This window comes from Mesoplodon densirostris, chromosome 16, assembly GCF_025265405.1.
Source record: "Mesoplodon densirostris isolate mMesDen1 chromosome 16, mMesDen1 primary haplotype, whole genome shotgun sequence".
Classification (NCBI taxonomy): domain Eukaryota; kingdom Metazoa; phylum Chordata; class Mammalia; order Artiodactyla; family Ziphiidae; genus Mesoplodon; species Mesoplodon densirostris.
This window is the reverse complement of record NC_082676.1, coordinates 76,707,005-76,720,976: the sequence shown is the minus strand read 5'-3', so window position 1 is coordinate 76,720,976 and position 13,972 is coordinate 76,707,005. Positions and strand designations below refer to the sequence as shown.

Here is a 13,972-nt window from a genome sequence, read left to right as displayed (position 1 = left end):
ATAACTCTACATCTCAAGATCCTTCACTTCATCACATCTGCAAAGACCATTTTGCCATGTAAGGAAACATATTCACAGGTTCCAAGGATGAGGATGTGGACATTTTGGGGTAAGGGTCCATTATTCTGACTACCATGATAATATGCAGAGGGAAGACATCCTTCATTTGTAAACTAAAGGCTTTTATAAGCCCCTCCTCCATCTAGCATGCCATCTGTCTGAGAAGACAAAGTTTTTATTCAAGTTCAAGTCCACAGCAGTGAGGGTGTTCACCTTCTGATTATGCATAGCTGAGCAGGAAACTTGCTGTACATTTTTTCAATAGAAGACAATGAGAAATTCACAAGTTCATTAAGATGGTTTTCATCAGGATAGTGGGCAGATCTCAAATTAAAGTTATGACAGAGAGCTGTTCTGTAGATCCTCCTCAATGAAAAGATAAGCATCATTTGATCTAATTGTTGCTTAGCTATAGCCAAACGTTGGGACTGTAATGACAAAACAGTTCAATGAGATATTACATTTTGCACTGGTTGCAGTGGTTCTGCTGAAAACAGGTTCTGGTTCTGCTGAACCAGGATTTTGCTGAACTGGTTAGTCGTCTAGAAACTGAGGCTTGGAACTAATTATTAGGAAATGCCAATGTTCTCTGACCTATGATGAATAAGCCTTCCTTCCTGAGTAGATTAACTTCTCTTTAAAGAAAGAGCTAATGAAATTTAGAACCTCCCAAAGAGATCATAAGTAGACATTTGATTAAGCAAACAAGTTAAAGCAAGAACTTGGTAGGTAATCATGAAAACAGTCCTGTCAAGTTCTTTTGCATTTCATTGAGCAATTGCATTCCTCCAGCAAACAAAGGACTAACATGTTAAATGTTCAAGAACTTGATGGTTATGCAATCAACCATCAGAAATGTTCAAGCTGCCTTTCCAGTTGATCCGGGGTAACTGCTTTTTCCCATCATCCTTGAAGCATTTGTATGGCTTTTGTCCGCTTCATTTCTGGAAAACTATTTTAGCAGGTAGAAATTTTTCCAAAATTTAAGATGCAAGAGAGGGGACATTTTTCTGATTTTATAACTCAAGTCAAATGTAGTCCATCAAGGTTAGCAAAAAGTCTAAGAGTAGTTATTTTTCCTCGGTTCATCTCTGTTATGTATTAGTGGAAACTGGGGAAAATGGGGGTCTGGCTTCTGGGCTGCCAAGATATATATCGCCCATCCCAAATTGGGCCAGTAAAGTGTGAGCAGCTGTGTTGTCAGCAACTGCCTTCTCTAGACCTAGCTGGGTACCGTGAACTTTACAGCCTGCCCCCAAGGATACAGTGCTTTGTGTTTTAAACTGATTCCCATGAAGCCTCTCCTTTCTGGGTATTTCCACTTTTGAGGTACAGCATGGAAATTGAGACTTCTATCCTCCTTGGGCTTGAGAAATCCAGCCCTGCCCCTGGCCTGGCTTCTCGGCCTGTGAGGGGGAAGGCAAAATCACCTTTTCCTTCAATCATGAGTATTTATTGAATCTTGTCTTAGTGTAGGTCCCCTCTCTTGTAGCAGACCCTGAGACAAGAATTCAAGTGTAAGTAGTTTACGTGGGAGGTGGTCCCAGGAAACACTAGCACGGAGGTGTGGAGGTGACACAGGAAGGGTAGGCAGCCTTATGGAGCAAGTTACCACCATGGGCGACCAGAGCTCAAGTCCAGTGGGAAGCTCTGGGAGCTGATGTACAAGACTCAGAGTTGACTTACGGAGGGAAAGGGATTTGGGTTATATATCCCCCTGCCTCTAAGCATCACTGGTTGAGGGCTGCCAGTGGTTAACTGCCCAGACTGTCCAGTCTACTGTGTCTGAGGCCAGGGTGGCTTTCTGCTGTTTGGGAGAACACCCTCTGGTGAGAGATGAGGATACTGGCAGTTGGTATTAGAGCGAGCTCACATTGCAGTGGTACCACCTGAGGGGCGGTAATTCAAAGGCTTGTTATTCCAGCTATGAGGAAGGCACTGAAGTAAGTGCTGTAGAAAAGCGTAGTTACCTCAGCCAATACATGAAGCAGAGCATCTGTGTGTTGCTGACTGTATGCTTAGAATGATGCCAAGTGCTGTAGGGGAAGCAATAGAAACAGGAAGTATGATGTCCCACCGATTTGAGGGGCTTACTGAATAGGGAAGATAACCTTGCTTCTACCATGCAACACGGACAAATGGACAAAATATAAATAGTGCATTTGCATTAGGGGAGGATTGGAATTCTTGGGAAAGGCTTCATGGAGAAGGTAGGAAATAAAGGAAAGATAGTGTTTGTAGAAACAAAGCCAAAGCCTGTATCATCTGAGGACCAATGAGACAGATGGCATGGAGATGGAGTTAGCCTAGCATGTTGATATGTGGTGAACAAGCCCATGAGACCGAGGTTGATGGAACATATTCAAGTGAGTGGGAATCTCTATGCTTGACAGGGTAGGGCAGGGCCAACACTGAGACGTCTGATGGCAAAACAAAAAAGTCTTGGTTTGTAATTGTCCTAAAGATGTCAGTCATTGCCTTGAGCCTACAATCCCTCTTGAAAAAGCCCACCCATGTCCACAGTACTGTTGAAGAAGTGGCTGTGTTGGGGCAGATGACCCTACTTCTGAGGCAACATCTGATTTTCATGGAGCCGACACCTGCCCTAGGTGGGATAATCAGATTCTGGTGTTTTGAATTTTCCCCCTGGCATTTGGACCTAGGGCACTAAGAGGCTGAATTAGAGTAGAGACAGGGCAAGGGTTCTGTTCCCTTAGTAAGCTGCAGCCATGTGCCAACACAGCACATTAAGGCATCATAGAAAATATTAACTGCAGCAAAAAAGATGAGTACAAGTGCTAGGAGAATCAGAGAAGAGAGCCTATGTGACCCCAACACATTTAAGGTGACTTTCTAATTCTCCCAAGGCCATGGTGTACCTCTGGAATTTAAGTCTTTTGTAAACTTTCCATCTAAGTTAATTTGAATGAGTTTCTCCTCCTTGGAAATCGAGGACCGTTAACTAAAACAAGATGGTAACCACTAACTTGCATATTTCCAGTGCTCTGATTCTCAGTCCTCTGGGTTGAAGTCAGTTGGTGATCCCCAGAAGAAAGCCTTGAGACAAGAATCATGTTCAAATGGTTTATTCAGGAAGGGCTTCAGGGAGACCTTAAAGGAATGGGGGAAACTTGATGGGGAAGGGAAGGAAGCCAAGCTGGTGGTGAATTCACATCCATCGATGGGGTCTACAGAGGGCGCTGCAGCGGAAGTCCCGCCTCAGGGCTTCTCCTCTTCCCTCCCGCAACGAGACCGGCTTCCCCTCTCCCTTTACTGCCCTGCACTGTGGCGGGCAGGCAGAGGTAGATTAGGCAAATCATGGCCGTCCACTCGTGTACAGTCCACTTGAGGGAGACAAACTTGCAAACACATATAGGCGACTAGAAAAATAGCTGCTGGTGGTGGAGAATAAGAAAATCTACATCCAAAGGAAGTTCTCTGCAAACAGTGAATGATTTAACATGGATGAGCCATGCTCCCCCTCAAACATATTAGAATCACTCAGCAACATAAACATGGTTGATTTCCTCCCAGGTACTATTTTTAAAAATCTCTTCCAGAAAACAGAAGTTCCTGGAAAATGACTGTTGAAGGAAAGTGGTTATAACCTGGCTGGAGCCCAGTTTATACTCTGCAGCCTTGACCCGAGAAAGAGAGTAGTAAATATCAAACCCAATGGCTTGGTAATATTCCATTGTACATATACATCTCCTTTATCCATTCGCCTGTCGATGGACACTTAGGTTGCTTCCATGTCCTGGCTGTTTTAAATAGACCTGCAATGAACATTGTGGTATATGTATCTTTTTGAATCATGGTTTTCTCAGGGTATATGCCCAGTAGTGGGATTGCTGGGTCATATGGTAGTTCTATTTTTAGTTTTTTATATATACACTACCAAGTATAAAATAGATAGCTAGTGGGAAGCAGCTGCATAGCACAGGGGAGTCAGCTCGGTGCTTTGTGACCTCCTAGAGGAGTGGGATAGGGAGGGTGGGAGGGAGAGGCAAGAGGGAGGGGATATGGGGATATATGTATACATATAGCTGATACACTTTGTTATACAGCAGAAATGAACACAACATTGTAAAGCAATTATACTCCGATAAAGATGTTAAAAAAAAAAGAAGCAACTTGGTAAGACTGTTGTATGTTTTTTTTTTTTCCCCATGAAGGTATGTTTACTCATTCAGGGACTAGAAACATAACTGTTTAAAGTATGTTTGGTCCTGGGGTCGAGCTGCCAGGAAAACAGTGGGCATTTGCTTGTGATAATGGGTTTTTTTTTTTTTTTCCTAGTATGGTCTCTATTTAGTGCAGGGTTGGTGAAAGTATGGACCAGTATCCACAAGACTTTCAGGAACCTTAAACTGATAAAGCACAAAGCTTTCTCTTTATTATGAGCAAATGATGTACCATAAGATATCATTTCATATTTTTTTTAATTTTTTTTATTTGCGGTACGCGGGCCCTCTCACTGTTGTGGCCTCTCCCGTTGCGGAGCACAGGCTCCGGACACACAGGCTCAGAGGCCATGGCTCACGGGCCCAGCCGCTCTGTGGCATGTGGGATCCTCCCGAACCGGGGCATGAACCCGCGTCCCCTGCATCGGTAGGTGGACTCTCAACCACTGCGCCACCAGGGAAGCCCTCATTTCATATTTTATACATATAGGCAAGTGCTACATACTAGTGAGTATATGAGGAATTAACTTTTACTAAAATTTAGTATTCATACCTTTTTTTTTTTTTGGCTGTTCCTTGTGGCATGCAGGATCTTAGTTCCATGAACAGGGATTGAACCCGTACCCCCTGCATTGGGATTGCAGAGTCTTAACCACTGGACTGCCAGGGAAGTCCCTCATATGTTTTAAATAGCACGATATTGGAGTTTAATAAGAACAGTTAAGTCAGGGTTCCAATGGAAGTTGGCTTCCGCTGAATTTTTCACAGCACTGGAAAACGTGCACTGCTGCTGTGCACATGCGGGGAGTATGCACTCCCACAAGGCTTGGTGGAAACACTGATCAGTGCATCCCTAGGGGTGTTCTCTCTGGTTTTTAATTGCTGTTATTCTTTGCTTTCTAATCATCAGTCATTGTTAGTTCAAATTTGTCTTCATCTACTTTCCTCCATAGTTGGTTAAATTTCTTATGTGGAAAAATGCTGTTTTAGTATGGGTTTCCCCAGTAGACTCTGAGATAAGGATGTGAATGCAAGTAGTTTATCTGGGGGACAATCCCAGGAACCACTGGAAGACAAGTGGAGAAGGAGACAAGGAAGGAAAGAAAACCAATCAAAGGGTGTGCAAATGAGCAGAATTCCTGATGTGGGCAGCTGGGCCTTAGGACTCTGGAGACTCTCAGGAGACTTTGCATAACATGCCTCAGTGTTGCCCCACCTGAGAGGTGAGTTTTGGGGTATTTATCCAACATTTTCCATTGGATGACTGTTGAGGGCTGTTTCTGGAGGCATTGATTCACAGATACCTCCAGCCTGCATGCTGGATCATGCACCTGCAGCCAGAGAAAGCCCTCCAGGAGAGTGGCAAGAGGTTTATAAGAGGCTGTCAGTGAGGAGAAGAGTTGGAAGAGAGGACCAGCAGGAACTGGGCAGGACACAGTTCCTCTGACAGCGTCTACCTGGGATGCAAATGTCCATAAACAGTATTGGAGGCCCATCGGTGTCTAACCACTTGACTTTAGAACACACGTGTGTTGCATTCAATGCACTATATAAGACCCAATTGCTAAGTCGTCAGAGAGAACCTTATGTTAAGAATGCAATCTTAAAGTTGAAACCCAGAGGTTGGGAAGAAGCCAGCCATGTGAAGAGGGGAGTGGTCCTGAAGTCTTCTGCATCCGTTTTCCCATTGAAATTCTGAGTCGAAACAAGGAAATTTAAATCCTTGATTGCTTGAAGAGTGATTCTTAGCAATCACATTCTCATTCAGAGTAAAATTATTTTTAGCCCTCCTGCAGGATAAACTTTCAGATTTTCTATTTGCTACCATTTCAACATCATGTTTCTCTCTTCTAGTCAATTTCTCTTTGTCCACCCATTAGTCCAATGTCCTAATCCCACTCTTTTTGCCGTATCTACTGCAAGAATGAAGACCATTCTCAAAATCAGACTGTCAACATTCCAGAAAATGTCGACATCACTCTGAAGGGATGCACAATTATTGAGAAGGGCCCAGAGGCACCCTGTGGAGGGACTTCAATCATATTAATGTAGAACTCAGTCTCCTGGGAAAGAAAAAAAATGAGGCTCCGGGTTGACAAAGGGTGGGGAGATAGAAAGGAACTGGCAGTGGTGCACACTATCTGTAGTCGTGTACAGAACATGGTCAAGGGTGTCACACTGGGCTTCCATTTACAAGATGAGGTCCGTGTATGCTCACTTCCCCATCAACATCATTAATTAGGAGAATGGTTCTCTTGTTGAAGTCTGAAATTTGGGGGATGTGAAAAATACATCCACAGGGTTCAAATGAGGTCAGGCATTGCTTGTTTAGTATCTCAAGCCTAGAAAGATGAGTTCATTTTTGAAGGAAATGACATTGAACTTGTATCAAATTCAGCTGCTTTGATTCGTCAAGCCACAATACTTAAAAACAAGGATATCAGAAAACTTTCGGATGCTATCTCTGTTTCTGAAAAAGGAACAGTTCAGCAGACTGATGAATAAGATCTACATTGTCCAGCTACAGAAGCAGCAGGATGCCAGATGATACTTCGGACTCATCTGTGACATTTTAAAGCTGCAATAAAAGCTCTTGATTTGGGGAAAAATCCTAATCCTATCTTCACTGGCTGCTGCTTTGAGAGTTCCCATCTTCAATCCGAGATTTTTCTAATCTAGTTCCTTAGAAAAAGAGACCTCTCATTGGAGACACAGAAATTTTCAGCCCCTTCTAAAGACAGTGGGGATGACAATCCAGATACCTGGGGCTGGACTTCTCAAAATTTTTGAGTTTACCAACTTCCCCACTTTGTCCTGCCTCTCAGCTGAAAGGTAATTCCATATCTCTCAGACACTAGTCCTGAAGTTTGTCTTAGGATCTCAGTATTCTGTAAGTAATCGTGTGGCATTGAGAAGGACTTAAATGAGTTCATGATTTTTTTCTTGCTATGGAGTCACTGTCAAAATTGTCTGAGTCACACTTCTCTTCTTTGCAATGTAATAACTCCCAAGGGACACGGGGCTTCATCTTGAGCACATGCAGTAAGTAGTGCTAGAAAGAAGACTAAAAACTATATATATATATATATATATATATATATATATATATATATATATATATATATATATATATATATATATATATATATAAAAGAAGCCATCTCAGATCTCACTTCTTAACAGATTTCCTGAAATCTTATCGATGGCAACAGCATCACTTATCAACATGCAATGGCAGGGTCCCCTTAAATCATACTCCTCCATTGGTGGCACGGTCCTTTTGGGGTGTCTCTGGTAGTTCCAACTTTTGAAAGAATCGTTTTCTCCCATATGTATTTGGAGTTTTTGTCTTGTTTGCACATGACTGTATTCTATCTTCCAAAGCTTTCTCACAATTTTTGTTCCTCTCTGATGGAAAACCTTATATTTTTCTGCACTATGATGGATTATTTTCATCAAGTTTTCTTTCATTGCATGGGCTGTATGATGGAAGTAGACATCTGTACTCAGTCTGTAATTTGATACAATTTTAAATAGCCCTTTATATATGACCTATCTGTTTTTATATCCGGCAACACAAAGTTAGCTCTCAATTAAGGCTGAATGAATTAAAAATTTAAATCATTGCTTTGTAAGAAGGTCCAACTTAATCATCCATATGCAAATTTTAAGTATGTGTGTTAAAAGAATTCTAGGTATCTGGTTTTCTGACCTTGTATCTTAAATCTTTTATCAACTTAGTTGCATTTGTTTATGTAGTGCTGCGTAGCAAGGAAGAAAAAGTACAGTAAGTCCCCTACATATGAATGAGTTCCATTCTGAGAGTGCTTTTGTAAGTCCAATTTGTTCGTAAGTTCAGCAAAGTTAGCCTAGGTACCCAAGTAACACAATCAGCTATAAAGTACTGTACTGTAATAGATTTATAATACTTTTCACACAAATAATGCATAAAAAACAAACAAACACAAAATAGGTTTACAATACTTTTAACACAAATATACATAAAAAGCAAACACAAGAAATAAAACATTTTTAATCTTACAATACAGTACCTTGAAAAGTATAGTACAACAGCTGGCATACAGGGGCTGGCATCAACTGAATAGTCAAGAAGAGTTACTGACTGGAGGAGGGAGAGGAGGTGGGAGATGGTAGAGCTGAAGGATCGTCAGCAATAGGAGATGGAGGGCAAGCTGCAATTTCACTCATGCCTGATGTGGATGACACAGGTTCTGGTTCCTTGCTGGATTCAATTCTATCTACCCTTTTGAAGAAATGATCCAGTGATGTCTGGGTAGTAGCTCTTTTTTTCCTTGTCATAGATGACATGGTAGCACTGGATTGCATTTCCTTCATTATGAATCTCTTCAGTTCTTCAGTTACTATAAGGAGTGACACATACCATCTTTTCACCTCTCTCCACTCTCTCAATTATTTTCACTTTTGTTTCCATCGTTATCGCTTAGTGCTTCTTAGCAGTGCCAGCTACATCACTGCTGTTTTTATGCTTGCTTCTGCACATCCTAGGCTTAAAATAAAGATATTGTAGTACTGTATTTTATAGAGTACTGTGCAGTAAAGTACACGAAAGCACAACCACTTGTAGAGGATGCACATATGTGACAATGTACACCAGACACGTGTACTAACTTACGTGTTTGGATATGTGAACGCACGTTCACATCTTTGGAAGTTTGCAACTTGAAGGGTCCTATGTAGGGGACTTACTGTAATATATAAACATACCATCCCATGACCACAACAGAAAAATAAAACCGTCTAAAGCTATAAACCAGTATTTTAATCTGCATATAAATCCTGCTTAAAACTTGTCCTCCAGTGTTTTGCTTTTCAGCCTTTTAAAAAAATACTTCTAGTAACAGCAAACTCATTATCCCCTCAAGAAGCAATCCAAACCAGTTTCAGAAAGTTCTAATCATTAAAGGAAAAAAAAAAAAAAAGCCTTCAGCAGCCAAATGATAGACAGGTGTAAGCACTGTGTTAAAAAATTTGGATAACTTTCAGTGTCAGTCACCTTGATTAAGAGAACTCTGCAAACCACATTAGTGATCCCAGTCGATAAAAAAATTGATATTGAACCTCTACATACCTTGGCATTTGTAAGTCCTCATCCCCTATCCAACATTTGTTTATTCAGCAAATGTGTACCCATTTGGGTAACTCTCTTGTTAATATACTATGAATGACTATGATTCAGTAAGTACATTGTTCAGAATATATTTATTCTACTTTCAACTTGCAGCTCAGATAAATCACCATGACCCAAAGTATTTTTCTAGTTCTTCTGCAGTGGTCATGTTGCCCTAAAAGGTTCTTCAAGCCATTCGCTCTCCATGAGTGATATAGCACATGTCCCTATTACCTGACTTCAATTATAGTGTTGGAATCTTACCCAGGTCTTATATGATGATCCCTTTGGAGCAGGATCCAAAATATATCCTTATTTGTCTTGTTCAATGTCATATCAAAGGAGATCATCAAGGTAAGTCTTGAGATATTGCCTTATCAACAATTTGGCTGGCATGATCAATATCCAAGTTTAATCCCCAAGTGACACATGGAGGGGTAAGGAATATTCTAAGCCTCCTTGACATTCCTGACATTGATTGCTACCACTGCCTTCACTCCAGTCCTCTCCATGTCTAATCTGGATGACTGCCGTAGCTTATTGTGCCCTCAGCCTTGCCATATCTCCCATCCCTTCCCACCTGCAGCCAGAATGCTCCTCTTAAATGCACACTGATCATGTCAACTCTGTTGCTTAATTGCCTTGTTACCTTCTCCATAAAACTCAGACTCATTATGGAATACAAAACCTGTGCCAACTTCTCCCACCTCATCTCTTGTCTCGATCTTTCTATCTTCCAACAATGTGGGATTATCTTTGATCCTGGACAGTGGATGCTCCCTGCTGACTCTCCTCCTCCCTGTCTTTGGCTGAACCCCTCCCTCAGAGTGAAGCCCTACTGCATAGCCTCCAGGAAGCTTCTTTTCCTGACTCTTTCTCCCCCAGCAGGATAGGTTTGTGTTCTGTCCAACAAGTTCTGTTGCAGACTGAGCTTATCTCAAATGCTAGACCTAATCACTCTGTATTGTCATTGTTTTCTAGTCTGTATCCTCCCCAAACCTGGAGCTCTTGGTGACAAGAGGCTGGGTCTTTTGTATCTATAACATCAGGTTGTAACAGGTAGTTGTCTCCTATTGCAAATTCGTGATGAATGATGGTGATCCAACTCAGAAGTGAATAAAAATTTGGAAAACGTAATCGTGCTTCTGAGGACCATTTTAGGGAATATTTCTTTGAGTGAACTCTGAAGTAGTTGATTAATGATTGCTTTTAATGGAAGCACTAAAATATGAATAATGGTAATCTCTGATGGGTTTTCCCTGGTTTATGATTTTGCCTTAATTTTTATATTTTCAGAATTCTCTATAGGGAGCCATATAGGTTACATTTATAATCAAGAATGAAGGTTAAAAAACAGTATATATTATTATTATTATTATTTAATTTTATTGAAGTATAGTTGATTTACAATGTTGTGTGAATTTCTGCTGTACAGCAAAGTGAATCAGTTATACATATATATTCTTTTTCATATTCTTTTCCATTATGGTTTATCACAGGATATTGAATATAGTTCCCTGTGCTATACAGTAGGACCTTGTTGTTTATCCAAAAAGAACAGTATATATTACTTTGTATTTGTATTGTACCTTTATGGCAAATGTATGCAGAGCAAGATAACTGGAATAAAAAGTCCTCAAGAGGGTAACTGGTTTTCTCTAGGGCTGGAATAATGGGTGACTGTTTTTCTTTTTCTCCTAATTTGAAGGTTTTTTTTCTGTATGATTATGTATTCCTTTTATAAGAAAAATTATTAAAAATTAATATAAAAATTAAATAAATGACATGATGATTGAAAATATGAGCAAATAATCAAACTACTGCTTATCAAGAGATCACTGAATTTAACAAATCAACTTATTGTCAAGGCATTTAGCTATTATTTAGAGAACCCATGGAAAATAATATAAATATTGCAGTCTTTTAAAATGGAGGAAAATATGACTCTCGAAATCATAACTGGAAAATTTGTTTTAGACCTTTTGGAAGTTAAGCATATCATTGGTTTGGGAGCAGAACCTCAGTCCAGTTATGAATTATAGAGGTGGCTTTTAATGGAACATAACTATCCATTTCTGTTGCCAAATCAATTATCCTTTAGTACACAATACACCGGAGATTAAAATCCCACACATTCAGCAAAATATTTACTGTGAAGCAGTGTAAATAGATTTAGTCATAATTTATACAGGTGCATATTTATAGGTAGAACATAAATGTTTGAAAAAATGGCAATGAGAGAAAGGAAGAACCAACGTTATTTTAGAATATTATTTCCTTTGAGTTTCTTCTTTAATTCCTTATGCTTTGCATTTATTATGTGTTAAAACTCAACACTCCTCCAATATTTATAAACCAGGTTAGCTTTCCCTCACTTGATTTGGTAAGAGATGAGTAAATCAGTTACATGTGGTTATTTATTAAAAAGAAGATTAGATACAGTTTTTGTCATCACTATTTCACTTTTGTGAGCAAAGTAATGTTAAGTTCTTAGAGGTTCTTTTATATCACCAATTATCACGAGATGAAAATATGATTTACTAACTTGTTGATGAATAATTTTCATGTATAAGTAAAGGTCAGAGTTGATACTTCTAAAGGTAGCTTGTATCATTCAATCCTGATCTGAAAATTAAATCCTGAAAGCTACACAAATGCAAATATTTAGACAGAGAAGGCCAGTAATACTTAAATGAAAGATGGAAACATATGTGTATTTAGCACATTATAGTGTGACAGATAGTAAGCAGAGCAATTGCCTACAATATATTATCCCATTGAGTCCTCACCACAAACCTACAGATAAGTCTATTAGTCAGGGTAGTCAATAGTCTGTAATCTCAGCTGTTTATAAACCACCATATCCACTGACAGGCAGCTCTGGGTCCTGTTTCATCTCTCCTTGGCTGACAGCGTAACCAGCAGCAGCAGAGAGAGAAAGAGACCTAGGAAGTCTCAAACCTGCAACTCAAAGCTCGAGTCTGGAAATGGCAAACATCACTTCTGCTCCCAACTCATTGTTCACAGCTAATCACCTGGCACCACCCAACCACAAGGGGGCAGAACAGGGAGTGCAACCCCACAGTGTATATCCAGAAGTGGAAGGAACAGGCAATATTTGGTGAATAGTACTAATCACTACTATAGTAAATGTGTGCCCCTATTTTACACACAAAGAAACAGAGGGAAGTCAAATAACTTGTCAAGTCACATAGCTAGTAAGTGAAAGAGTTAAGATGTTATTAAAGAACCAAGCATGAAGTGAACAGTGTTTTTATGGCAAATTCTGAGCCTACCAATTCTATGTCACATAGAAAGACACAGGAATATTAGAGAGTGAACAGGGATTAACAGATTTCCCTTGCTTTCACTTTTGTGAACTTGAAATCCTTTGGCTATATTTCCAGCTGCCTACCTCAAAAGCTAGAGATCAAAAGTATTGCCTTCCTGTTACCAGAGCTGAGTTCCTTATGAAATGTTATGGCCCTTGGAGTTCTTCGGATAATTTATTGAAGATAAAGAGAAATGTGACTTGAAATCCCTTGGAAGATGTTAGCAATGTGAAGCCAAATGAACCTCAGGAAGAGGCAGTACTGTCAATCCAACTTGCCTCAGTGGTGTGCATTCTTCATGAAGATGAATTATAGACAGGGCTGGTGCATGCACAGCTGCAGGGGGCACTGCTCACATAGTATTCTATGTTGATGCTGCCTCCTGGACTTATGAAATGCATTGGTCAAAGAAAATCTTTCTTCCTAGGAGGCAAATGTCATACATTTCCTCCATTTCAGCTCCTCTATTCAGTAGTATTTCACTACTTATGAGTAGCTGTTGGGAGAGAATACATTATCAGTAAAGTCTTGAGGAGTCTACAAAGTTTGAGCTTCCATTGAGGGTTCAGCCAATGGAAACTTTTCCTATCATTTTCCTTTTAGCATTTGACATCTTGTGATCTACAGCACTTGCTTGTAGGTACTAAAGAATCTCTACTTCCCTAGATATTCCAGCACCAAATAAACAGCAAATTTATATTGCTTTTACATAACACCCAGAAATGGTCTCTGCCTTGCTGTACATTAATACTCTGGGGTGCTTTCAAAAAATCCCCTTGGGACTTCCCTGGGAATCCAGTGGTTAAGACTTTGCCTTTGCCTTCACCGCAGCTATGGCCAGTCAGTCACAGGGCATCCAGCAGCTGCTCCAGGCCGAGAAGCGGGCCGCCGAGTAGGTGTGCAAGGCCCGCAAGTGAAAGAACCAGAGGCTGAAGCAGGCCAAAGAAGAAGCCCAGGTTGAAATTGAACAGTACCGCCTGCAGAGGGAGAAGGAGTTCAAGGCCAAGGAAGCTGAGGCTCTGGGATCCCACGGCAGTTGCAGCACTGAAGTGGAGGAGGACACCCAGGAGAAGATGACCATCCTTCAGACCTATTTCCGGCAGAACAGGGATGAAGTCCTGGATAACCTCTTGGCCTTTGTCTGTGACATCCGGCCAGAAATCCATGAGAATTACCACATAAATGGAGGGGAAGAGCAAAAGCGCTGTGCCGTGGATTGGCATTTTAGATGCCTTCATAGAATATGA

General features: G+C 40.6%; 2 pseudogenes; both read left to right on the top strand.

Moving 5' to 3' along the window:
* Positions 1-795: 795 nt before the first annotated feature.
* On the top strand, positions 796-6,749 carry LOC132476285 (large ribosomal subunit protein uL6-like; annotated as a pseudogene).
* A 6,809-nt stretch (positions 6,750-13,558) lies between these two features.
* Positions 13,559-13,972, top strand: LOC132477008 (V-type proton ATPase subunit G 1-like; annotated as a pseudogene).